This window comes from Phyllobates terribilis, unplaced genomic scaffold (genome assembly GCF_046119375.1).
Source record: "Phyllobates terribilis strain yellow unplaced genomic scaffold, ASM4611937v1 Scaffold_11__3_contigs__length_659146591, whole genome shotgun sequence".
Classification (NCBI taxonomy): Eukaryota; Metazoa; Chordata; class Amphibia; order Anura; family Dendrobatidae; genus Phyllobates; species Phyllobates terribilis.
The window spans coordinates 575,657,989-575,684,235 of NW_027362771.1; the positions used below are offsets into that span (position 1 = coordinate 575,657,989).

The 26,247-nt window shown below is 49.3% G+C and overlaps 3 non-coding genes and 1 pseudogene across 3 annotated transcripts; all 4 read right to left on the reverse strand.

Annotated features, from left to right (window-relative positions):
• Positions 1-14,602: 14,602 nt before the first annotated feature.
• Positions 14,603-14,738, reverse strand: LOC141168016 (U4 spliceosomal RNA). The gene has a single exon (XR_012251775.1). It is a non-coding gene; the product is annotated as a U4 spliceosomal RNA (small nuclear RNA).
• A 1,186-nt stretch (positions 14,739-15,924) lies between these two features.
• On the reverse strand, positions 15,925-15,989 carry LOC141168007 (U4 spliceosomal RNA; annotated as a pseudogene).
• Positions 15,990-17,763: 1,774 nt separating this feature from the next.
• On the reverse strand, positions 17,764-17,903 carry LOC141168058 (U4 spliceosomal RNA). Its single transcript, XR_012251813.1, has one exon. It is a non-coding gene; the product is annotated as a U4 spliceosomal RNA (small nuclear RNA).
• Positions 17,904-20,745: 2,842 nt separating this feature from the next.
• On the reverse strand, positions 20,746-20,885 carry LOC141168533 (U4 spliceosomal RNA). The gene has a single exon (XR_012252267.1). It is a non-coding gene; the product is annotated as a U4 spliceosomal RNA (small nuclear RNA).
• Between the last annotated feature and the right edge of the window lie 5,362 nt (positions 20,886-26,247).

Consider the following 26,247-nt stretch of genomic DNA (forward strand, 5'->3'; position numbering starts at 1 on the left):
GGACGGACGCTAGTGTAGCACCCGGAGGGTTCGGTCGCTACAGAGGTATTGCATCTCACCCAGATGTGCGATATCTCACTCTCAGGTAAGGATGGAGTATGGCTCAGGACCCTGACACCTGCATGTGACGCGCCCCTGGGCCTGCTGTGTCGCGCAGCGTCTCGCGCACGGGGGCTTACCCGGAACCGGATCAGATGAGGGTTGTAGTCTCCGAGTGGTGGGGACCCGGTCCGTGCCCAGGGAGTCAGACTCAGTGTGTGGCAGTCTTGATAGATGTTATTTCAGTGTCGACTACGCCACCCGTTGATTTGCAGCTATGGAGCTGCCGCTGCAGGGCAGACCGCTGAGGCCGGTGTAGAATTGTGCAGCGTGATAGTATAACCCCCAACGGGAGGGGTATGGCCTCAGGGCAGCCGACGTGGAAGATGGGGGTAGCAGGAACCACTCAGAGACGGTGCGGTGTAATTCAGGGTCTTTACTGGTAACAACGATAGACCCTCCCGGAGTACTTGCTAGCGAACGGGGCCTGGTCAGTCCTTGAGCAGATGGGATCTCCCCTGGCCAGGCGGAGTTGTAGGCCTCCCAAACTGACTGTACTCTTCTGGCTACCTTGCTAGAAGCGGATATAAGTAGCCCACGTCCCTGAGTGTACCGTGTGGTGCTCACCCGTATGGCCGGTGACTCGGGGCCTTCTATTGGCTTCCGCTCCACGATGGCGGTGCTGGTCCCACACGTGTGACCGTGCCTTCGGGTTTCTGGGCCTGAGGACCTGAAATCCCCTGCCGGTCGGCTTCTGCTGCTGGGTAAGAGTTAGTCCCCACAGCCTCGGACGCCGGGTCCGGTAAGAAAGCTTCTCAGTCAGGGCGAGCTCTGCAGCTGCCAGCCCCTGACTCGTAGTAGTATTGCTCCCACTGAGCTCCTGCTGTTTCTTCCTATGACTGTTTCTTGTCTCTACTCTCCTTGACTCCTAACCCTGCTTCAGCCCCTGGTTTATATAGGGGAAGTTCTTCCCCTCCCAAGACTGGGCAGGAGGTGTGGCATGCACAGGATCCCTGACCAAAGGACCTCCCACCTGCTCTCAGACGTAATATCTCTATCACTGTGGCAACCAGACCCCTGGGGTGTCACATTCCCCCCTAGTGAAATTTAGTACTCCGGGACTAAACATATTTTTAGAAAAACATAACAAGGTATAACAATAACAATACAATAAGAAAAACACATAAGATGGTTACGGCGTGTCCGCAACCGGGTGCAGTCTTTGAAGAAAAGCAAGGTGTCCATTTCACCAAAACAGGGAGACGTAACCAGGTAGGGGGTCTGTCCTACCCCGAGTCCTTAACAGTCTTTAGTCCGTCCTGGGTTACGCTCCAACTATGTACACAGGATTCCCGGTAAATCCACCAAGGACTCCTACAAATAACTAGAAACACAAAATTATACACAAGCAACAATACACAGGTAAACATAAATAAAACAATTTATACACTTCAAATCCTCCACCGTGCGGGTAACTGGCCTCTAGTGGCCCTAGTGGACCTACGGAGCTGACTGCCTAGCCCTGAACTACAGGGTGTAGGAGCTGTCAAGGGTAAACTGGGCAGCTGTCTACCGGCTCTTTGGCTCACTAGGGATATGGCAGGCTCACTGCAAGCAGAGGGTTGATCCTCCTGGTCTGCGGGTGTGGGGTCTTCTGCCTCCTGGACCGGCTGTTCTTCCAGCTCTACCTGTTGCTCCGTAGGTGCTTGGGATGCTGGTTGGAGGAAGGTGAGTACGGGTACCACAACTGCACCATTGACTTGAGTCCAAGACCGAGGGAAGTCCCTGAGCACAGTACTAACCATATCTTCCCTTTCCTCTACGGGTCGATGGTCTTCTTGTTCCTCTTCAGGGTTCCTCAGTTGTTCGGGACACTTCTTCAGGTGGTCCCGGGATACAATAGCTGTGGTTTCCCCTCCGTCTTTACTGATGGTACAAACCTTCGGGTTCTCGTGGCTTGAGGGCAGTACGGTGCACGGGTCCTTTTCCCACTGGTCGTCCAACTTGTGGAGCCGTCTCTTCCTCTTCAAGACCTGCTCTCCGGGTACCAGGGGAACAGCGGGAGCATACTGGTTGTAAGTTTTCTCTTGTCTTTCCCTAGCCTGACAGAGACGTCGCTCCACGCTCTCCTGTATTCTTCGGTACTGCTGCTGCCTCTCTGTGTCCCAGTCTGTTTCTGGTGAAGTGTCCTCGGGTGTCAGGACTCCCATTTCCAGGTCAACAGGTAACTTACCAGGTCTTGCCTTCATTAGGTAAGCCGGGGTACAGTTGGTGGAACCTACCGGGATGTGGTTGTATAGGTCCACCAGATCGGGCAGCTTCTCAGGCCACAGACCGCGTTCTTCCAGGGGCAACGTTTTCAGAAGATCCATTACCACCTGGTTCATTTTCTCACAAAGTCCATTAGTTTGCGGATGATAGGGTGTCGTCCTTATCTTCCGGCAGCCATACAGAGTGCAAAATTCTTGGAAGACCTCCGCTTCAAAGGCAGGTCCCTGGTCTGTCAACACTTGGTCCGGGTACCCGTGTGGACGGCAGAAATGCTGCTGGAAGACTCTAGCTGCTGTTCGAGCTGTTAAGTCCTTGACGGGGACGACAACCAAGAACCGAGAGTAGTGATCCACGATGGTTAGTGCGTAGACGTAGCCACTTCTGCTTGGGGTCAGTTTTACATGATCCAAGGCTACCAGTTCCAACGGCTGCCGGGTGACAATGGACTGCAGGGGAGTCTTCTGGCTGGCACGGTCCTTCCTTCTTAGGTTGCACGGGCCACAGTCTCTGCACCACCTCTCGATGGTTCCCCTCATGCCTACCCAGTGGAACCGCTCGCGCAGCAGGACCTCCAGCTTCTTCCATCCGAAGTGTCCAGCCCCATCGTGGTATGCCTCCATCACCATGGCTGTGTCTCTTCGTGGCACCACTACTTGCCAGATTAGTTCATGCGTCCGGGAGTTAACCATTCTGCGGCACAACTTCCCCTTGTAAAGGAACAGTCTACTCTTTTCTGCCCACAGTTGCTTGGCTTCCTCCGGAGCGTCTGGGTCAAGGCGAGCCTCTGGCCGAGTCAGCATCTCCTTCACCAGCCGGACGGCAGGGTCACTGTCCTGCGTTTCCGCCCAGTTGTAGTGAGGTAAGGGGTTAAGTGTAGCGCCTTGCTTACTCCTTACCCGATGGGAATACTGGATAGTCCCATGACGGTGAAACGCGGGGAGTTCGACTTCTTCCAGTCCCTCTGGATCTTCTCCTACGTCCGGTAGGTTTGGCATCCTGGACAGGGCGTCCGCGTTGGTATTGGAGCGTCCTGCCCGGTATTTGATGGTGAACTCGTAGTTGGACAGGCGGGCCATCCATCTCTGCTCTAGGGCACGGAGTCTTGCCGTGTCCAGGTGTGTCAACGGGTTGTTATCCGTGTACACGACGAACCGGGAAGAAGCGAGGTAGTGCTTAAAGCGTTCGGTAACTGCCCACACCACTGCCAGGAACTCTAGCTTAAATGAGCTGTAATTCTCAGGGTTTCTTTCGGTGGGTCGCAGTTTTCGGCTGGCGTAAGCGATTACTCGCTCTTTCCCCTGCTGGATCTGGGACAGCACGGCTCCTAGCCCGATGTTACTTGCGTCGGTGTAGAGGATAAAGGGCTGGCTGTAATCCGGGTACGCCAGGATTTCATCCCCCGTGAGGGCCATCTTCAGCTGGCGGAAGGACTCTTCTTCCAATTTCTCCCATCTGAAGGGCGGCTTCTGGTTCTTGGCCTTCCGGGACTGGCCTATCAGGAGGTCTTGCATAGGAGCTGCCTTTTTGGTGAAACCGGGGATGAACCTGCGGTAGTAGCCTACCAACCCGAGGAACTGCCGCACTTCCTTTACACTGGAGGGACTTGGCCATTCCTTAATTGCGGTGATCTTATCAGGGTCGGGAGCCACTCCGTCAGCGCTCACCACGTGTCCCAGGTACTGCACCTTTGGTTTCAGGAGGTGACACTTGGAGGGTTTCACCTTTAGGCCGTAGCTTGCCAGAGCTTCGAACACTTCCGCCAGGTGTTTCAGGTGGTCCTCATAAGTCTTAGAATATACGATGACATCGTCCAGGTACAACAGGACCGTCTCGAAGTTTCTGTGGCCCAGACAGCACTCCATTAATCGTTGGAAGGTTCCTGGTGCATTGCAGAGTCCGAACGGCATACAGGTAAACTCGCTAAGTCCCATCGGGGTGGTGAATGCGGTCTTCTCCCGGTCCGCCTCTGCTACAGGAACCTGCCAGTACCCACTAGTGAGATCCAAGGTAGAGAAGAAGTTAGCAGATCTTAAAGCAGCCAAAGACTCCTCTATCCTTGGTAAGGGGTACGCATCCTTGTGTGTGATACGGTTGATTTTCCGGTAATCTACACACATCCTCATGGTGTTGTCTTTCTTTCTGACTAAGACTAGTGGAGCTGCCCAGGGGCTACAGCTATCCCTGATCACCCCAGCCTCCTTCATGTCTCTAAGCATCCCCTTGGCGTGTTGGTAGTGTGCAGGGGGTACGGGTCGATACCTCTCTTTTATGGGAGGATGGTCTCCCGTGGGGATGTGGTGTTCTACCCCCTTGACTCGCCCGAAGTCTAACGGGTGTTTACTAAACACTCTCTCGTACTCTTGAACCACCCGATAGACTCCCTGTTTCTGGTGTGAGGGAGTGGAGTCAGTACCCAAATGTAGTTGCTGACACCAGTCCTCCATTGTTTTCTTAGAGCCGTTACCTTCCTCCGGGTGAGATGGAGGCAAGGGTTCCACAGATTGTATAGCATTTTGGTTGATGGTATATAATTTGGCTAGCGTGGCATACCGGGGCAGGTACACTTCCCTCTTCCCGATATTGATTATGCGAACGGGCACCCTCCCATGGCGTACATTAACCACCCCCCGTGCTGTCAAGATGGTGGGCCTACTGTCTGAGTAAACTGGTTCTACCATTGCCTGGTAATCTCTACCTCTCAGACCAATAGCTGCCCGGCACCAAATCATCATTTCACTTTTTGGGGGCATGGCAATAGGGAAAGGGTCACACATTCTCACGCTACCAATCTCACCGCCGGAGAGTTCCACCTGTTGCCGTCGCATCAGTGCCCGGATCTCTTTTTGGAGCACTCGCTGCTCGCCGGAGCTGGCGTTCTTGGCAACCTGCTGTAAAAGGAAAATCACCTCTGCAAGACAATTTTCAATTACATTAGTTCCTAGAGTTATCTTTGGGTGACTCTCGTGTTTGTCAATGTCTACAATGATCAGTCCCTGTGCTGCCAGTTCAACTCTACCAATTTTAATGGTCACCTCTTTAAATCCGATCTGTGGCACGGGCTGACCATTGCTGGCGATGATACTCAAATCGTCGTCAGGGTAGCGGGTAATATCCGAGTCATTCCAGTACTGCTTGAAGAGCACGTACGGGATGGTGGTGACCTGTGATCCGGTGTCCAGTAGGGCACTCATGGGAATGCCATCCAGTACCACCGGCAAGACTGGACGTCCTCCCACATATCTGTCGCGCCAGTTCGATGGGCCTGGTGATCTTTTTCCTGGGGGTTGGCCCTCTACCCCAGGTTGTGCCCGTTTAAAGAACAGTACCTTGCCATATGTCCGGGTTGAATGCAGCGGCGGCAGATGGGTCGTCCGTCCTCGCTGTATCGGTCACTGGGTCTTCCTCTGGCCGGTGGGGTCCTCCTTGGTCGACGCCACGGGATGTCCTCCGGTCCGGATGCCAGCTGGATCTTCCCTGGGGTGGAAACCTGTAAAGACTGCACAGTTCGGGTTAGCGCAGCAACGCTCTTAGCTAGCTCTTGGACCTGATGGTGTAGGTCTGGAGCCGGGTCATTGTCCAAAGCCTGCGCATCAGCTCCCACAGGCCCTGCCGACAAGGGCGCCGCCTCCTGGTGGTAAGTAATAGCTGGGCGCCTGTGGGTCATAACGCCACCCGGTGCCGGTTCTCGGAGCACCCGGATGGCTCTGTCCTTGAACTGTGCAAAGCCCAGATGGGGATCCTGTAAGGCCATCGCCTGCAACTGGGTTCGGTGGGCATTACAATACAGTCCCTCTATAAATTGTTCAGTCAACAGCCTGTCCTCGTTTCCCACTCCATCAGGGTGGGTCTGCTTAATGGCCCTCAGGGCCTCTTGTAGGTTTAGTGCATAGTCCCTTATACTCTCATGCGCTCGCTGCTTGCACCCGTAGAATCTAAGCTTAATCTCGGCTGAGGTGCGGGTATCAAAGGTATCCTTCAGCCGGGTTAGTATCCCTGCGACAGTCTTCCTCCCAGGTGGCCAGGATTTTACTTCCCTTTTAGCTGCCCCGGTTAGTTGGGCCACCAGGATGCTCACTTTTTGCTCTTCTGTGAGGGGGTACACCTGGAAGAGGCTATCCAGCTTTTCTCTAAAGTCATGCAGGGTATGTGACTCCCCTGAGTACTGGGGTAGCCAAGCTGCTCCCGGGATATAGGGCATGGTGAAGGGCATAACTGCAGCAGCGGTGGCGCTGGCGGGGGTTGAGGCAGTGAAGCTCTCCTCCGTATCCGACATCTTCCTCCCCCCTAGTGGACCGTGGCCTACCTTGCGATGATCCTGTTCCGTAGGCCGCGGCTCCGCAGTAGATCGTCAGGGTTGAGGACCTTCCGTCGCGCTCCGGTGACGTCGGCGTCTGCTGGGCTCCTTCCAGGACCTTATGCAACGTCCGGATGTGAGGCGGGGATTCAGTTCTCGCGCGCTTTCGAAGTCCACGCCCCTCTTCTTCCCGAGCGGCGTCCTCAAGATGGCGTCCAATGGCGGGAAAACTCCACGGATGGCGGGAAGAAGGCCGAAGATGGCGCCGGATGGCGGGAAAACTTCGCGGATGGCGGGAAGAAGGCAGAAGATGGCGCCGGATGGCGGGAAACCTCACCACTGGTAAGTTTGAACAGTCTTTGCTTTTCAGGCACGCAGTACCCGGTGGTTGCGGGCACGAAATCCTGCCGACTACGCCAAAGTTGACGCGCCCCTGGGCCTGCTGTGTCGCGCAGCGTCTCGCGCACGGGGGCTTACCCGGAACCGGATCAGATGAGGGTTGTAGTCTCCGAGTGGCGGGGACCCGGTCCGTGCCCAGGGAGTCAGACTCAGTGTGTGGCAGTCTTGATAGATGTTATTTGAGTGTCGACTACGCCACCCGTTGATTTGCAGCTATGGAGCTGCCGCTGCAGGGCAGACCGCTGAGGCCGGTGTAGAATTGTGCAGCGTGATAGTATAACCCCCAACGGGAGGGGTATGGCCTCAGGGCAGCCGACGTGGAAGATGAGGGTAGCAGGAACCACTCAGAGACGGTGCGGTGTAATTCAGGGTCTTTACTGGTAACAACGATAGACCCTCCCGGAGTACTTGCTAGCGAACGGGGCCTGGTCAGTCCTTGAGCAGATGGGATCTCCCCTGGCCAGGCGGAGTTGTAGGCCTCCCAAACTGACTGTACTCTTCTGGCTACCTTGCTAGAAGCGGATATAAGTAGCCCACGTCCCTGAGTGTACCGTGTGGTGCTCACCCGTATGGCCGGTGACTCGGGGCCTTCTATTGGCTTCCGCTCCACGATGGCGGTGCTGGTCCCACACGTGTGACCGTGCCTTCGGGTTTCTGGGCCTGAGGACCTGAAATCCCCTGCCGGTCGGCTTCTGCTGCTGGGTAAGAGTTAGTCCCCACAGCCTCGGACGCCGGGTCCGGTAAGAAAGCTTCTCAGTCAGGGCGAGCTCTGCAGCTGCCAGCCCCTGACTCGTAGTAGTATTGCTCCCACTGAGCTCCTGCTGTTTCTTCCTATGACTGTTTCTTGTCTCTACTCTCCTTGACTCCTAACCCTGCTTCAGCCCCGGGTTTATATAGGGGAAGTTCTTCCCCTCCCAAGACTGGGCAGGAGGTGTGGCATGCACAGGATCCCTGACCAAAGGACCTCCCACCTGCTCTCAGACGTAATATCTCTATCACTGTGGCAACCAGACCCCTGGGGTGTCACACATGCATTACACCACATTTCCGGGGGACAGGGCGACAATGCTCCCACGGGAGAGCACAATTGTCCCTGATCCCTGGCAGGAGTGGGGAGGGGTCACCTAGGAAAGGGGGAACCCAGTGGTGTGTGGGTGGAGAGTGCAGATCCTGGGTGCACTGAGTAGGAGTATAAAGAGGGGAGCCATCTTAGGAAGTGTGTTCAGTCAGAGGGGAGAAGTGAAAGAGCAGGGCTCTGTGGAGCTCTGCTCCAGGAGGCGAGCTTAGCCTGAGAGGCCCAAGACTGAGAAGAGAAAGAGCAGAGAGGAGAGGGAGCAGGAAAGGCTCCAGGAGAAGGAGTGAAGGGACCCCAGAGGTACGGGAGATGCAGCAAGCCGGCCGTACGCCCGCCGCTACCTGGAGGTAGGGGGGTCAGGCCAAGACAGGGAACCGGTTCCCTTAACTAGTGGAGGCAGAAACCACACTCAGCTAGTCACCGGAGGTTGTGGCATTGCATGTGTCACAGCCCCTCACAGTCCACGCTAGGAAGGGACCACATAGGGTCCAGGGGACGGAACACACGTCGCCCGCCAAGACCCGAGGCAGCTGGACAGAAGCGGTGTAAGGTGTGAGGCACGAAGAGCCAGAGAAAGGACACATGAAGGGGGTCCTGATAAGTACTCCAAAGATATCTGGGAGTCGGCCGAGCCCCTCACTTGGCGAACACAGTACGACGCGGGAGATTATGACCGGCCGTAATAATCTGGATTAGCAACTATGAGTAAAGACCCTGGACTGCACTGCAAAGACTCTGAGTAGTTTCTGCTGCGCCCTTGCACCACAACTCTCATCATCCACTCACGCTGCCCTGAGGCAATACTCTTCCTGTGGGGAGTCACACCATCTAGCTGCACACCTCATCAGCCTCAGCGGCCTGCCCAGCAGCGGCGGTTCCTCCTAACTGCAATCCACAGGTGGCGTAGTCGGACATTTAATAATCATAAAAAACACATTAATACACTGCCACTGGTTTGACCACTCTGAGCCACGGGATCGGGTCACCGCCACGGTGACTACAACCCCCAGCATCCACTAAAAGGCCCAGTTCTGGGTTCCCCACACGGCCCAGGGGGCGCGTCACTATCAGGGACTTATATTGAATTGGGAGAAAAAGGAGGAGGACGTCATCATGGACTTTTAATGAATTAGTTGGTTAGAGAAGATGCTATACAGGGACTTATAATGAATTGACGTTGGGGAGGATACCCAAACGGACTTATAACGGATTGGGGTCTGGGAGTGGACACTATCAGGGATATATTATGAACTAGGGGTGGAATAGGACACTATACAGGGAGCTGTAATCAATTGTGGGTGGGAGAGGCTGCTATCAGCGGCTTATAATGATTTGGGGGATTGGGAGGGACTTATAGTGATAAGAACTAAAAATACACTGAATGCCACTGTGCCATAAACACATAATTGTAAATTCCCCCCAAAATTTAATTTGGGGGGAGGGGGGGATTCTAATTCCTCTTACTGTGGCTTTGCTTTTAATTTTGATTACGGTTATACCAGGAACACATGATTAAACCAATACTCACCTAAAACCGCCATCCCGTGACCACATTATATTGTCAAATAGTGACTGATTACTTCCATACCAAGACCATATAATAACACCAAATAGGGTCTGAATACCGCCATATAGTTCCTCTATACAGACTGTCCACAAGTTCTTACTACGTGGAATATGTAAGGAGCCCTCACTTATGTTCTAGTACATTACATTATCAGTGATCGCCTGTTGTTGGCGACAAGAGAGCAGCTAAGGAAAACATGGTCACCACCCAAGACTGTCCAAAATCAAAAGAATTATGGTAACCATGATTTTTTCCTGAATTGTCTTCATCATTTGTCCTTCTCTAGGTCTCTTATATCCTTATGAAATAACCTCTTTGTTAAAAGCTTCCGCCCAAACAGGGACTTGAACCCTGGACCCTCAGATTAAAAGTCTGATGCTCTACCGACTTCTGTACATGATCACTGACACAATGACTTTCTGCTGCAGCTGTGGGCCGTCTGCTCCTCCTTTTTGGTTACAAAGTATCACACACACACTTTCTCCTACAACTATCTGATTTCTGCTTTTCTTTCCAAATACACAGTATCACCACCTGTGCACACATTCAGACACAATGACTTTCTCCTGAATTATCGGCCATCGGCTCCTCTTTTCGGGTTACACACTATCACCACTTCCAACTATTCATACTGTCCATTGGTTTCCACGTGCTGGAAAAAAAATTCACTTCTGTATTCCAGACTTGTCCAGCAATGCAGAGATGATCTCATAAGACATAGCGTTTGAATTGGGGAGAGGACATCATCAGGGACTTATAATGACTTGGGCGGTGGGAGAGGATGATATCAGGGACTGGACAAAGTCACCTGTGTCAAGTTAAAGGCGTGGGTAATATGAAAATCACAGCTGAAACCAGATGAAAAAAAAAAAGAGATGACGTTGACTCAGTCTTTACATTGTATATCTGTGTGTGCCATACTAAGCATGGAGAACAGAAAGAGGAGACGAGAACTGTCAGAGGACTTGAGGATGAAAATTGTTGAAAAATATCAACAATTTCAAGGTTACAAGTCCATCTTCAAAGATCTTGATGTTCCTTTGTCCACGGTGCACAACATAATCAAGAAGTTTACAACCCATAGCACTGTAGCTAATCTCCCTGGATGTGTACGGCAGAGAAAAATTGTTGAAAGGTTGCAACGCAGGATAGTCTGAGGAAAAGTAGCCCCAAATTCAAGCTGTCCTGCAACGTGAGGGTGCATCAGTGTCAGCACGAATTATCCACCGACATTTGAATGAAATGAAATGCTATGGTGGGAGATCCAGGAGGACCCCCCTGCTGACACAAAGACATAAAAAAGCTAGACCGAAGTTTGCCAAATTGTAAGTGAGTAAGCCAAAATCCTTCTGGGAAAGGGTTTTATGGACAGATGACAACAGGATAGAGTTTTTTGGTAAAGCACATCATTCTACTGTTTACCGAAAACAGAATGAGACCTACAAAGAAAACAACACAGCACCTAGAGTCAAATATGGTGGAGGTTCAAAGATGTTTTGGGGCTGTTTTGCTGCCTCTGGAACTGAGTGATTTACTTTGTGCAAGGTATTATGGAATCTGAGGATTACCAAAGGATTTTGGGCCACAATGTATTGTCCAGTGTCAGAAAGCTGGGATTGCATTTTAGGTCATAGGTCTTGCAGCAGGACAATGACCCCAAATATACTTCAAGAAGCACCAAGAAATGGATGGAAACAAATTGCTGGAGAGTTCTGAAGTGGCAGCAATGAGTCCGGATCTAAAACCCGTTGATCACCTGTGGAGAGATCTTAAAATTACTGTTTGGAGAAGGCACCCTTCACATATGAGAGACCTGGAGCAGATTGTAAGAAGAGTCCAAGATTCCTGCTGAGAGGTGTAAGAAGCTGATGGTTATAGGAAGCGACTGATTGCAGATATTTATTCCACATTCCAAATATTAAGTTGAAGGCGCCAACAATTTTGTCTGGCCCATTATTGGGGTTTTGTGTAAACTTATGTCCAATTTGCCTTTTTTTTCCTCTGTTTTTATATGTTGTTCCAACACTCACAAAGGAAACAAACGTGTACAAAATACGGGGAATTGTAATAATGTTCTGGGAGAAATACTTCATTTTCTGGAACATTTTCAATGGTGCCGACACCCTAGCCATACCATGACTACATGATAACACAAAAAATACACTGCTCAAAAAAATAAAGGGAACACTTAAACAACAGAATATAACTCCAAGTAAGTCAAACTTCTGTGAAATCAAACTGTCCACTTAGGAAGCAACACTGATTGACAATCAATTTCACATGCTGTTGTGCAAATGGAATAGACAATAGATGGAAATTATTGCAATTATCAAGACCCCCTCAATAAAGGAGTGGTTCTGCAGGTGGGGACCACAGACCACATCTCAGCAACAATGCTTTCTGGCTGATGTTTTGGTCACTTTTGAATGTTGGTTGTGCTTTCACACTCGTGGTGGCATGAGACAGACTCTACAACCCACAGAAGTTGCTCAGGTAGTGCAGCTCATCCAGGATGGCACATCAATGCGAGCTGTGGCAAGAAGGTTTGCTTTGTCTGTCAGCGTAGTGTCCAGCTGCTGGAGGCGCTACAGGAGACAGGCCAGTACACCAGGAGACGTGGAGGGGGCCGTAGGAGGGCAACAACCCAGCAGCAGGACCGCTACCTCTGCCTTTGTGCAAGGAGGAACAGGAGGAGCACTGCCAGAGCCCTGCAAAATGACCTCCATCAGGCCCCAAATGTGCATGTGTCTGCACAAACGGTTAGAAACCGACTCAGTGAGGGTGATATGAGGGCCCGACGTACACAGATGAGGGTTGTCTTCACAGCCCAACACTGCAGGATGCTTGACATTTGCCACAGAACACCAGGATTGGTAAAGTCACCACTGGCGCCCTGTGCTCTTCACAGATGAAAGCAGGTTCACACTGAGCACATGTGACAGGCGTGACAGAGTCTGGAGATGCCGTGGAGAGCGATCTGCTGCCTGCAACATCCTTCAGCATGACCGGTTTGGCAGTGGGTCAGTAATGGTGTGGGGTGGCATTTCTTTGGAGGGCCGCACAGCCCTCCATGTGCTCGCCAGAGGTAGCCTGACTGCCATTAGGTACCGAGATGAGATCCTCAGACCCCTTGTGAGACCATATGCTGATGCGGTTGGCCCTGGGTTCCCCCTAATGCAGGACAATGCCAGACCTCATGTGGCTGGAGTGTGTCAGCAGTTCCAGCAAGATGAAGGCATTGAAGCTATGGACTGGCCCGCCCATTCCCCAGACCTGAATCCGATTGAGCACATCTGGGACATCATGTCTCGCTCCATCCACCAACGTCACGTTGCACCACAGACTGTCCAGGAGTTGGCGGATGCTTTAGTCCAGGTCTGGGAGGAGATCCCACAGGAGACCATCCACAACCTCATCAGGAGCATGGCCAGGCATTGTAGGGAGGTCATACAGGCACGTGGAGGCCACACACAATACTCAGCCTCATCAGGAGCATGCCCAGGCGTTGTAGGGAGGTCATACAGACACGTGGAGGCCACACACAATACTGAGCCTCATCAGGAGCATGCCCAGGCGTTGTAGGGAGGTCATACAGGCACGTGGAGGCCACACACAATACTGAGCCTCATCAGGAGCATGCCCAGGCGTTGTAGGGAGGTCATACAGGCACGTGGAGGCCACACACAATACTCAGCCTCATCAGGAGCATGTCCAGGCATTGTAGGGAGGTCATACAGGCACGTGGAGGCCACACACAATACTGAGCCTCATCAGGAGCATGTCCAGGCGTTGTAGGGAGGTCATACAGGCACGTGGAGGCCACACACAATACTGAGCCTCATCAGGAGCATGTCCAGGCGTTGTAGGGAGGTCATACAGGCACGTGGAGGCCACACACAATACTGAGCCTCATCAGGAGCATGCCCAGGCGTTGTAGGGAGGTCATACAGGCACGTGGAGGCCACACACAATACTCAGCCTCATCAGGAGCATGTCCAGGCATTGTAGGGAGGTCATACAGGCACGTGGAGGCCACACACAATACTCAGCCTCATCAGGAGCATGCCCAGGCATTGTAGGGAGGTCATACAGGCACGTGGAGGCCACACACAATACTGAGCCTCATCAGGAGCATGCCCAGGCGTTGTAGGGAGGTCATACAGGCACGTGGAGGCCACACACAATACTCAGCCTCATCAGGAGCATGTCCAGGCATTGTAGGGAGGTCATACAGGCACGTGGAGGCCACACACAATACTCAGCCTCATCAGGAGCATGCCCAGGCGTTGTAGGGAGGTCAAACAGGCACGTGGAGGCCACACACAATACTCAGCCTCATCAAGAGCATGCCCAGGCGTTGTAGGGAGGTCATACAGGCACGTGGAGGCCACACACAATACTCAGCCTCATCAGGAGCATGCCCAGGCGTTGTAGGGAGGTCATACAGGCACGTGGAGGCCACACACAATACTGAGCCTCATTTTGACTTGTTTTAAGGACATTACATCACAGTTGGATCAGCCTGTAGTGTGTTTTTCCACTTTAATTTTGGGGATGACTCCAAATCCAGGCCTCCATTGGTTAATAAATGTGATTTCCATTGATGATTTTTGTGTGATTTTGTTGTCAGCACATTCAGCTTTGTACAGAACAAAGTATTCAATGAGAATATTTCATTCATTCAGATCTAGGATGTGTTATCTGAGTGTTCCCTTTATTTTTTGGAGCAGTGTATATAACATGACTCCATATGGAGAAATCTCCGGGGAAGCAGCTGACTAGATAGTAATCCTGTAATTGATCCCGCACGTTTCTTTGCTGATTCTCTTGTCCTCAGAAAAGTGAAATGTTACTTATAATTCTCAGCCCGACACATGTAACATACGGCTCCAATACAACTGTATACACGTAACTATCTCCCATTACCACTTCTTCTAATATTAACACCATTATTCAGTCTCCTGGGAGACTGTCAAAAATTGCCATGCTGACTGCATTACGAGCCCTCATGGCGGGGTATTGGGAAAAGTTTTCAACTAGTGACGCGCCCCCTGGGACATATTCCTTTTTGAGGGGAATACCCGGCACCGGATCAGATGGGGGTTTGTAGTCTCCGAGCGGCTGTGACCCGGCCCCGTGCCCAGGGCGTCAAGCTCAGTGTTATGTGGCAGTTCTACAGATGTTACTAAAGTTCTTTTGTGTCGACTACGCCACCCGTTGTGATGCGGTCACTGTGGCCGCCGCTGCAGCAGGGTCCGCTGAGGCTGATGGTGGGTGCGCAGCTTGGTGGGATAACCCCCAACGGGAGGGGTATAGCCTCAGGGAGGACAGGTGCAGAGGATGGGGGTTGTGGTGGTGCAGTGCAGACGGCAATGAAGACAGAGTCGGGTTGTGCAGTTAAGGGTGTTTACTTACTGCAGATGTTGTACTGGTCACTCCAGCTCCGAGTGACCACCCGAGCCGTGCTGCGTCCACCAGGTCCTGGATCCAGCCAACCCCCAAACAAGTCCGGAGCGTGGCCCTGAGCTCTCCCTCTGTCCTTTCTTCAGCCGTCCCCACCAGTGATCCACCTAGGTCCAGCTCCCTCGGGCCTTCTGTTGGGACACCCTTGGCCCTGGGTTCCCTGACCCTTCATGTGGTGTGCCTTCGGGGTGGATGTGATGGGTGGCCGTGGCAGATGCTGCCCACGGCCTCCGGTCTCTGGCTGGGGATTGTTTTTACCCCCACCAGTTTGGGTTCCGGTACCCTTTTGCTGACTCCTCACCCGGCGCTTTAATTTGGGTTCTTGGGTCCTCTTTGTTTTCCCCTCTGGGTACTCCTTCTTTGCTCCTCTCTCACTCAGGGTCTCTTTCCTGCTGCAGGCTGACTTCCTCTCTGCTTGCTGTCTGCTCCTCTGCAGCTGTCTTGCTGTCTGCTCCTGACTTGTTCTCTGCATCTGACCCTGATTCTAGTTGGTGCCCACCTTATATACACCCTCTATGTGTGAGCTCAGGTGACCAGCACCCAATGAGCTCCTAACTTTACCCAGGCTGCTCCCCCTATCTGCCCCTACACTACATGGGATGTACCACCCCCCTCCCACTCCAGCCAGGAACAGACTCGGTCGTACCTGCACATTTCTAAGTGGGAGTACCGTCGGTCTGTTCCTCGGAAATGGGATGTATGTAGTGCATGCAGCCTACCGAGCTCAGTTCCACACTCCATCCTTACCCGGGAGTGGAATATCACACCTCTGGGTTGAGGTGCAATACCCCTGTAGCAGCCGAATCCTCAGGGTGCTACACTAGCAATAATCACGCCTCAGATAAACCTCATGGACTATGATACTGCCACTGCGCAAAGCTGGAGGCCATCTGTGAGGAGCTGCGGCCTCCGGATCTGGGGCTCTGTCTACACTGAGGAGAGACAAAGTCATTAGGGGGCTGTGGGAGCAAAGGATTCTGGGAGTGGATATGCTAATAACGCCCCTCCCCTAAGTCTGTAATAGCAGAAAGAAAAGCCCCCCAGGCTGGGGGAGGGGAGAGGGTTCATCCTCCATCTGACTGCTCTTCAGTAACTGAATACCGCCATATCATCACCACATAATAACACCAGATAGTGACTGAATACCGCCATATCATCACCACATAATAACACCAGATAGTGACTGAATATCGCCATACCATCACCACATAACAGCAAATAGTGACTGAATACCGCCACACCATCACCACATAATAACACCAAATAGTGGCTGAATACCGCCATACCATCACCACATAATAACACCAGATAGTGACTGAATATCACCATACCATCACCACATAACAGCAAATAGTGACTGAATACCGCAATACCATCACCACATAATAACACCAAATAGTGGCTGAATACCGCCATACCATCACCACATAATAACACCAAATAGTGGCTGAATACCGCCATACCATCACCACATAACACCAAATAGTGGCTGAATACCGCCATACCATCACCACATAACCAAATAGTGACTGAATACCACCATACCATCAATACATAATAACAGCAAATATTGACTGAATACCGCCATACCACCACCACGTAATAACACCAAATAATGACTGAATACTGCCATACCATCACCACATAATAACAGCAAATAGTGACTGAATACCGCCATACCATCACCACATAATAACAGCAAATAGTGACTGAATATCACCATACCATCACCACGTAATAACACCAAATAATGACTGAATACCGCCATACCATCACCACATAACAGCAAATAGTGACTGAATACCGCCATACCATGACCACATAATAACACCAAATAGTGGCTGAATACCGCCATACCATCACCACATAATAACACCAAATAGTGGCTGAATATAGCCATACCATCGCCACATAGTAACACTAAATAGTGGCTGAATACCGCCATACCATCACCACATAATAACACCAAATAGTGGCTGAATACCGCCATACCATCACCACATAATAACACCAAATAGTGGCTGAATATAGCCATACCATCGCCACATAGTAACACTAAATAGTGGCTGAATACCGCCATACCATCACCACATAATAACACCAAATAGTGGCTGAATACCGCCATACCATCACCACAAAATAACACCAAATAGTGGCTGAATACCGCCATACCATCACCACATAATAACACCAAATAGTGACTAAATACCGCCATACCATCACCACATAATAACACGAGATAGTGACTGAATACCGCCATACCATCACCACATAATAACACCAAATAGTGGCTGAATATAGCCATACCATCGCCACATAGTAATACTAAATGGTGGCTGAATACCGCCATACCATCACCACATAATAACACCAAAGTGGCTGAATACCGCCATACCATCAACACAAAATAACACCAAATAGTGGCTGAATACCGCCATATCATCACCACATAATAACAAAAAACAACCATAACATGACTATATATGGAGAAATAGGGAAGGTACTGAATAGATAGTAATTCTGTAATTGATCCCGCACGTTTCTTTGCTGATTCTCAGGCCGACACATGTAACATACGGCTCCAACACAACTGTATATAGATTTATTCCAGCTAAACAGCAATAACTCTTCTTCTACTATTAACCACCTACTCAGTCTCCTGGGAGACTGTCAAAAATTGCCATGCTGACTGTATTACGAGCCCTCATGGCGGGGTATTGGGAAAAGTTTTCAACTAGCAATAATCACGCCTCGGATAAACCTCATGGGCTATGATACTGCCACTGCGCAAAGCTGGAGGCCATCTGTGAGGAGCTGCGGCCTCCGGATCTGGGGCTCTGTCTACACTGAGGAGAGACAAAGTCATTAGGGGGCTGTGGGAGCAAAGGATTCTGGGAGTGGATATGCTAATAACGCCCCTCCACTAAATCTGTAATGGAAGAAAGAAAAGCCCCCCAGGCTGGGGGAGGGGAGAGGGTTTATCCTCCATCTGACCATAGTGTCACCACCTCCTGCTATACAGACTGTCTGCTCCTGCGTCCTGGGGGAACCTTCACTTATGTGTTACAGGATTGCATTACCAGGGACTTCCTGATGATGGCGCAAGAAGAGCAGCTGAGAGGCAATACTGTCATGCTGTGACCATATAATAACAAATAGTGATTAAATACCGCCATTTATTAACCCTCCCTATCGATCCTACCTTCAAATTATCTGCTAACCTTAAAGGTTCACATACTTTTGTCACTCACAGACATGTGAGATTGGATTATTTTCTTTAAAAAAAAGTGTAAAAGTTGAATGTTTTGGACTCATTTGATTTGGTTCTTCATCCACTTGTGAAAAGCTGATGTCGTTTTAGGTCAAATTTATGCAGAAATTAGGAAAATTCTGATGTGGGGAAAAATACTAAGAGGGTCTCATAATGAACTGGGGGTGGGAGGGGACGCTATCAATGAAATAGGGGTGGAAGAGAACACTAAACAGGGACTTTGATGAATTGGGGGTCGGGGAGGCTGTTACCAGAAGCTTATAATGAAAAAAAACGAAAAAAATAGTGACTGTACCATAAACACCCAATAATACCAAATAGTGACTGAATAATACCACAATACTATGAACACACAAAAGCAAATAGTGACTGTAACACCGCCATAACATGACCATATAATAGCACCCCAAAACCATAACATGACTCTATTTGGAGTAATCTCCAGGGAAGCAGCTGACTAGACATTAATTCTGTAATTGATTCTCCACATTTCTTTGCTTATTCTTTTGGCCTTAGGCACTGGCGTAACGCCAATGGTGGCAGGCCACACCACTGCTATGGGGCCCCTCACCGCAGCATGCCCTCCCCGCACTGAGCCCCGCCTCTGCCTGTTAGCACCAGCGCTGCCCAGCCGCCCACACAGAATGATGGGGGTGGAAGTGTCTACTGACGCTCCTTCCTCTATCTTCATTGCTCTCGCTGATGGCCGGAGGGGGGCCCAGTGTGAGCAATGATGATGGAGGAGGGAGCATCAGCATCATTCTTCCTCGGCGTCTGACGTGTCAGAGCAGCGGGCGCCCTGTAATGACGTCATCGCGCCCGCTGCTCTGACACGTCAGACGAGGTGTCCAGCGCTTCACACCACACGCTGAGGAGACTGGAGCATTGGGCGCAAAAAGGACAGATGAGTACTGTATTTTTTTTTAATCAGTGACTGGTGGCCATAATACAGTATGGGGGTGCATTATATTGTATGGAGGATCATGGAGGTGCATAATACTGTATGAAGGATCAAGGGGGTGCATTATATTGTATGGAAGACCATGGGGGCACATTAAACTGTATGGAGGATCATGAGGGTGTATACAACTGTATGGAGGATCATGGGGTTGCATTATATTGTGTGGTGTACTATGGGGGTACATTATGCTGTATCGAGGACCATGGGGATACATTATGCTGTATGGAGGACCATGGGGGTGCATTATACTGTATGGAGGAACAGGGGGGTGCATACTACTGTATGGAGGACCATTAAGGGTGCATACTACTGTATGGAAGATCATGGGGGTGCATTATATTGTATGGAGGGTGATAGGGGTGCATACTACTGAAAGGAGGATCACGGAAGTGCATTATATTGTATGGAGGATTATGGGGGTGCATTATACTGTATGGAGGATCATGGGGGTGCATACTACTGTATGGAGGACCATGGTAATGCATACTACTGTATGGAGGACCATGGGGGTGCATTATACTGTATGGAGGACCATGTGGGGTGTATTATATTGTGGGAAGGACCATGCAGGTGCATTATACTGTCTGGAGGGTCATGGTGGGCGCATTATATTGTGTGGAGGACCATGGGGTGCATTATACTGTATGGAGGATCATGGGGGTGCATTATACTGTATGGAGGACCATGGGGTGCATTATTCTGTATGGAGGACCATGGGAGCACATTATTCTGTATGGAGGACCATGGGGGTTCATACTACTGTATGGAGTACCATAGGGGGTGCATTATATTGTATGGAGGACCATGGAGAGTGCATTATACTATATGGAGAGTTATGGGGGACGCATTATACTATATGGAAGGCTATGTGGGGCTATTATAATATGTGGGGGTCTATTATACTGTATGCAAGCAATTATACTGTTTGGAGGGCTAGTGCGGGCTATTATACTGTATGTAGGCCCATTATAGTGCATGGAGGGCTGTGTGGGGGTCACAGTTTGGGGGATCACCATACTTTGCCTGTGGAGTTGAAGTGGGGTACAGTAGGGTCATTATAATGTGTGTAGAGGAATTCATCATGGGGGTATCATACTGTGTTTGGGGGGCACATTTGTTTACATATTTTATGGGGGAAATGAAAGAGGAATCTATGACTTCAGCAGGAGGAAAATTGCTATGTAAAGGCTGGAAGGTTGTGAGATCTGCTCTTCTGTGATCTGACTATTATTATTTTTTTCTTGGGGGCCCCATGATTTCTATGTACGCCCCTGGCCTGAGGGAAATTAAACTTTACATATAATTCTCAGCCCCACATATAACACAGAGCTCCAATACAACTGTATATAGAATTACTCTAGCTAAACAGCAATAATAGTTTTTCTACTATTAACCACCTATTCAGTCTCCTGGGAGACTGTCAAAAATTGCCATGCTGGCTGTATTACGAGCCCTCATGGCGGGGTATTGGGAAAAGTTTTCAACTAGCAATAATCACGCCTCGGATAAACCTCATGGGCTATGATACTGCCACTGCGCAAAGCTGGAGGCCATCTGTGAGGAGCTGCGGCCTCCGGATCTGGGGCTCTGTCTACTCTGAGGAGAGACAAAGTCATTAGGGGGCTGTGGGAGCAAAGGATTCTGGGAGCAAAGGATTCTGGGAGCATAGGATTCTGGGAGCATAGGATTCTGGGAGCAAAGGATTCTGGTAGCATAGGATTCTGGGAGCATAGGATTCTGGGAGCATAGGATTCTGGGAGCATACGATATGCTAATAAACCCCTCCGCTAAGTCTGTCATGGAAGAAACAAGAGACGTTTCAACATTTTTGATTAAAAGCTTCCGTCTGAACAGGGACTTGAACAGGGATTAAAAGTCTGATGCTACCGACTGAGCTATCCGGGCTTCTGTACAGACTCTCTGAGGTCAGGACTTTCTGCTAGGTCTCTCCGCCGTCTGACGGCTCCTCATTTCCGGTTACACAGTTTCTCCATCTTCTACTACACGAACTCAGCACCAGATCTGATTTCCTGGAGAGGAACCTTTACTTATGTATTAGGGGATTATGTTACTAGTGACCCCCGCTGAAAATGCCAGGAGAGCAGCTGACATACCGCCATACTATAACCACATAATAACACCAAGTAGTGACTGAATACCGCCATACTATAACCACATAATAACAAGTAGTGACTGAATGCCTCAAAACCATGGTCGTATAACGGCACCAAATAGTGACTGGATACCGCCATACAGTAACAACAAAATAGCATTAAACATTGACTGATTAGTGAATGAATACCGCCATACCATATATTAACACCAGATAGTGACTGAATACTGCCATACCATCACCATACCATCACCACATAACACTAGATAGTGACTGAATACCGCCAAACTATTACCTCATAATAGCACCAAATAGAAACTGAATACCGTCATACCATCACCACATAATAATACCAGATAGTGACTGAATACCGCCATACCATCACCACATAATAATACCAGATAGTGACTGAATACCGCCATACCATCACCACATAATAATACCAGATAGTGACTGAATACCGCCATACCGTCACCACATAATAACACTAGATAGTGACTGAATACCGCCATACCATGACCATATAATAATACCAGATAGTGACTGAATACCGCCATACCATCACCACATAATAATACCAGATAGAGACTGAATACCGCCATACCATCACCACATAATAATACCAGATAGTGACTGAATACCGCCATACCATCACCACATAATAATACCAGATAGTGACTGAATACCGCCATACCATCACCACATAATAACACCAGATAGTGACTGAATACCGCCATACCATGACCATATAATAATACCAGATAGTGACTGAATACCGCCATACCATCACCACATAATAATACCAGATAGAGACTGAATACCGCCATACTATCACCACATAATAATACCAGATAGTGACTGAATACCGCAATACCCACAATACCTTCAATAATAGTATGTAACGACATGACACATGACGCGGCCTAGTTCTCTACATGATTCAGTCCCCGGGGAGATTCTCGGGGTTTTTCTGAGCAGTCAGTTATGTGTTGTCGATGCGTCCATAAACCATGCTGAGAGTCGGCGACTTCGGAAGAAGTTTTCCAAAAAAAAAGAATAGGAAAATCAGGACAAACCTGAAGAAGTGCGGCCCTGGTTCTGGAAAAAACGATTAGACTAATGTGATTTCTGGACAATTAACAGGCACAATGCCTGGGGTCGGCCTCTCCGGTCATTTATATTTACCCGAAATCCGTATAAAGCCAGGTCCATCAGGGACGGTGTAATCTGTGGATGTCACAATATAGGAAACTGTGCAGGTGACCTTGCGTGCTACATCAGATGAGATCACCGTTCGTCCTCCATACTGAGCCGCCTCCCTCAATATTGTGTCTATAATGCTGTATATTATAATATATATTATATCACAGATTAGACCGTCCCTCATGCAGTCGTTTCAATAATTTTTATTATTCAATTTTATTAAAAAATACTTCTGCTTGAACTCTGGACCCTCAGATTAAAAGTCTGATGCTCTACCGACTGAGCTATCTGGGCTCTGTTGAAAATATTGGAGTGCTAACATTTCAGTCTGGAACAAATCGTCATCTGACACCTTTTACTGTGCAAATAGTTCTTGCACCTGGGAAGTATGAAGGGATCTACCACTGATACCATATATAAACACATTATATTACATGCACACTCACTGAAGCCCACAGGATGAACGCCTCTTTGGACCTGCCAGGGTCACTCACAGAGGTGATCTTCCCTCTGTAAGTGACCTAAGACTGCACACCGTAACCACTAACCCTGAGTGGCGGAAACCATTGAATGTTCACGGGGTCACCTAGGCAGTCAAACAGTATCCTGTCGGAGGCCACGCGGCCAAGCGTCATCTCTGCATAGTCCCCCGTCACTTCCTCACGTTCTATACACATAACATAAGTGCAGCAACAGTCTATAATAATTACATTCACAAAGTGAGAAACATCCAACATAATGGAGCGCCAACAATGCAGCAACATGAAGAAATGCATGAGGTTCAGACCTCACTTAGAGGGCCTAAGAACAAATGCAACAGCGGTCTTTTATAAGAGGGGGTGTAGACTGTTTTACTTTAAAACCTTTTACAATGTAACCACTGCAGCCAATCACTGACCACAGCAGTGACCAACACGAGCATTGACTGGACTACATCGATCACCCATCTGTGCGGCCAGAATAGGATGTACAGAGACTGGCTGTATGGAGGTGACTATTAAGCAATTGCAGGTCCAAGTGTTATGATCTGCAACAAGTACTAAGGAAAGATAGGGGAAAGCTGTCCCTACAGTAAGACTAAGCTGAATCCCTACTATGTAGCGGGCTGCCTGTTCCTAGCGAACAGACCCGCCTTAGTCCTCGGCTAGTCTGAGCGAAGACCTATAGCATAAGGGGAGGGGTCCCTAAAAGAACTAAGGACTGGGACAAAAAATGGGACACCTCCTAAACAGAGAAGTTGTTGCAGAACACAAAAAGACTAACTGACAAAAAGGTACTAGAGGTCCCAGAAGGACCAAGCGAACTGACAGAGAAAGGCACCGAAGCACCAGGCTAGAGAAACAGTCAAACACTGTAGTCCAGCACAGCCAAAAGGGCGGAGCTGGAATATAAAGGCAGATGGTCACATGACCGCAAAACACAAGATGGAAAAAACAAACAGGAGGGTTCTAACACCAAGTCCCTTAATGGGACAGGAAAAAATAAAATCTGACCCCTTTTTACCAAAATGTCAAAAATTTACGCTTTTGGTATCGCCAGGTTGGTAAATGTCTGAACTAATAAAATATTACTTATCCCATATGCTACACACTGAAACAGAGGAAAAAAATATCAATGTCAGAATCGCATTTTATTGTTTTTTGGTCGCGTCACCTCCCAAAATAAGGTAGAATTAAAACAGATTTGAAAGTCGTAAGGACCCCAAAATGGTACCAATAAAAATTACAGCTCGCCCACCCTCCCCCTCACTTTCCCACCTCCCTGTCATAAAGAAAAATGAAAATCCACACAGACATCTCCGGAGAGGGAAATATCACCCGCACATTAAACATATGGAACTCATTATAACTGGGAAAAAGGAAAAATAATTAAAACAGGAGAAGTGAGAGAGAGAAAGCCGACACTTCCATCTCCATTGGTCACTACTAACACCGTCAGCCTGCAGACAAGTCAGGTCTCCCACCTCCACACAATAGGAAACCACATCTATTATACCCACATGATTCAGTCTGACAAATGCAACTGCTAGTTTATAGGAATTGTTCGGAATTACAAAAAACAGCGCCACCCCTGTGCACAGGTTGTATGTGGTATTGTAGCTAGACCCCATTCTCTTCAATAGAGCTAAGCAGTAATACCAGACATAATCAGGATGAATGCCTCCTTGGACCTGCCAGGGTCAGTCACAGAGGATATCTTCCCTCTGTAAGTGACCTAAGGCTGCACACCATAACTACTGATGTGCACAGCTCCCACCTGCTTTGTGTGCCCCCTACGACTGACCCTGAACGGGGGGGGGGGACATCCGATGTTCACGGGGTCACCTATGCAGTCACACCTTAATCCCGTCTGGAGCAACAAGGCTGAGCGCCATCTCTGCACAGTTCCCCATCACTTCTGCTCGGACCATACACATAACATGAGAGCAACAAGAGCCTGTACTATGTGCAAAAAGAGCCTGTACTATGTGCAAAAAGACCAACATAATGGAACGCCAAAACAGAAATAAACACTTGAAATAGATCACTCTGTTTGTAATGACTCTATATAGTATAGGAGTTTCACTTTTTGTATTGAAGAACTGAAATAAATTAACTTTTTGATGATATTCTAATTTAGTGAGATGCACCTGTATATAACGAATATATATATTGTATTTGATCTTTATACACACACACGCACATATATATATATATATATACATATATATACAGTACAGACCAAAAGTTTGGACACACCTTCTCATTTAAAGATTTTTCTGTATTTTCATGACTATGAAAATTGTACATTCACACTGAAGGCATCAAAACTATGAATTAACACATGTGGAATTATATACTTAACAAAAAAGTGTGAAACAACTGAAAATATGTCTTATATTCTAGGTTCTTCAAAGTAGCCACCTTTTGCTTTGATGACTGCTATGCACAGTCTTGGCATTCTCTTGATGAGCTTCAAGAGGTAGTTGTTTACGCAGAGCGTTGTTTAAATTTGGCGCCAAAATCACTGATTGGTCGAAGCCGGCGACCGCGACCAATCAGCAGAGCGTTGTTTAAATTTGGCGCCAATCTCGATGATTGGTCGCGGATGGCGGCCGCGACCAATCAGCAAAGAGGTGTTTAAATTTGGCAATCAGCAGAGCGATGCAGAGCGGGGTTTAAATTTGGCGCCAAAATCGCTGATTGGTCGCCGGCCACGACCAATCAGCAGAGCGGTGTTTAAATTTGGTATAAAAAGCGCAGATTGGTCGCGGCCGGTGGTTGCAACCAATCAGCAGAGTGAGGTTTAAATTTGGCGCCAATACTGCTGATTGGTCACGGCCGACAACCGCGACCAATCAGCAGAGCGGTGTTTAAATTTGGCGCCAATCTCGCTGATTGTTCGTGGCTGACGGCCGCGACCAATCAGCAGAGCAGGATTTAAATTTGGCACCAATAATGCTGATGGGTCGTGGCCGGCGACCGCGACCAATCAGCAGAGCGGGGTTTACATTTGGCCCCAATGCTGCTGATTGGTCGCGGCCGGTGACCGTGACCAATCAGCAGAGAGTTGTTTAAATTTGGCACAAAAAACGCAGATTGGTCGTGGGCA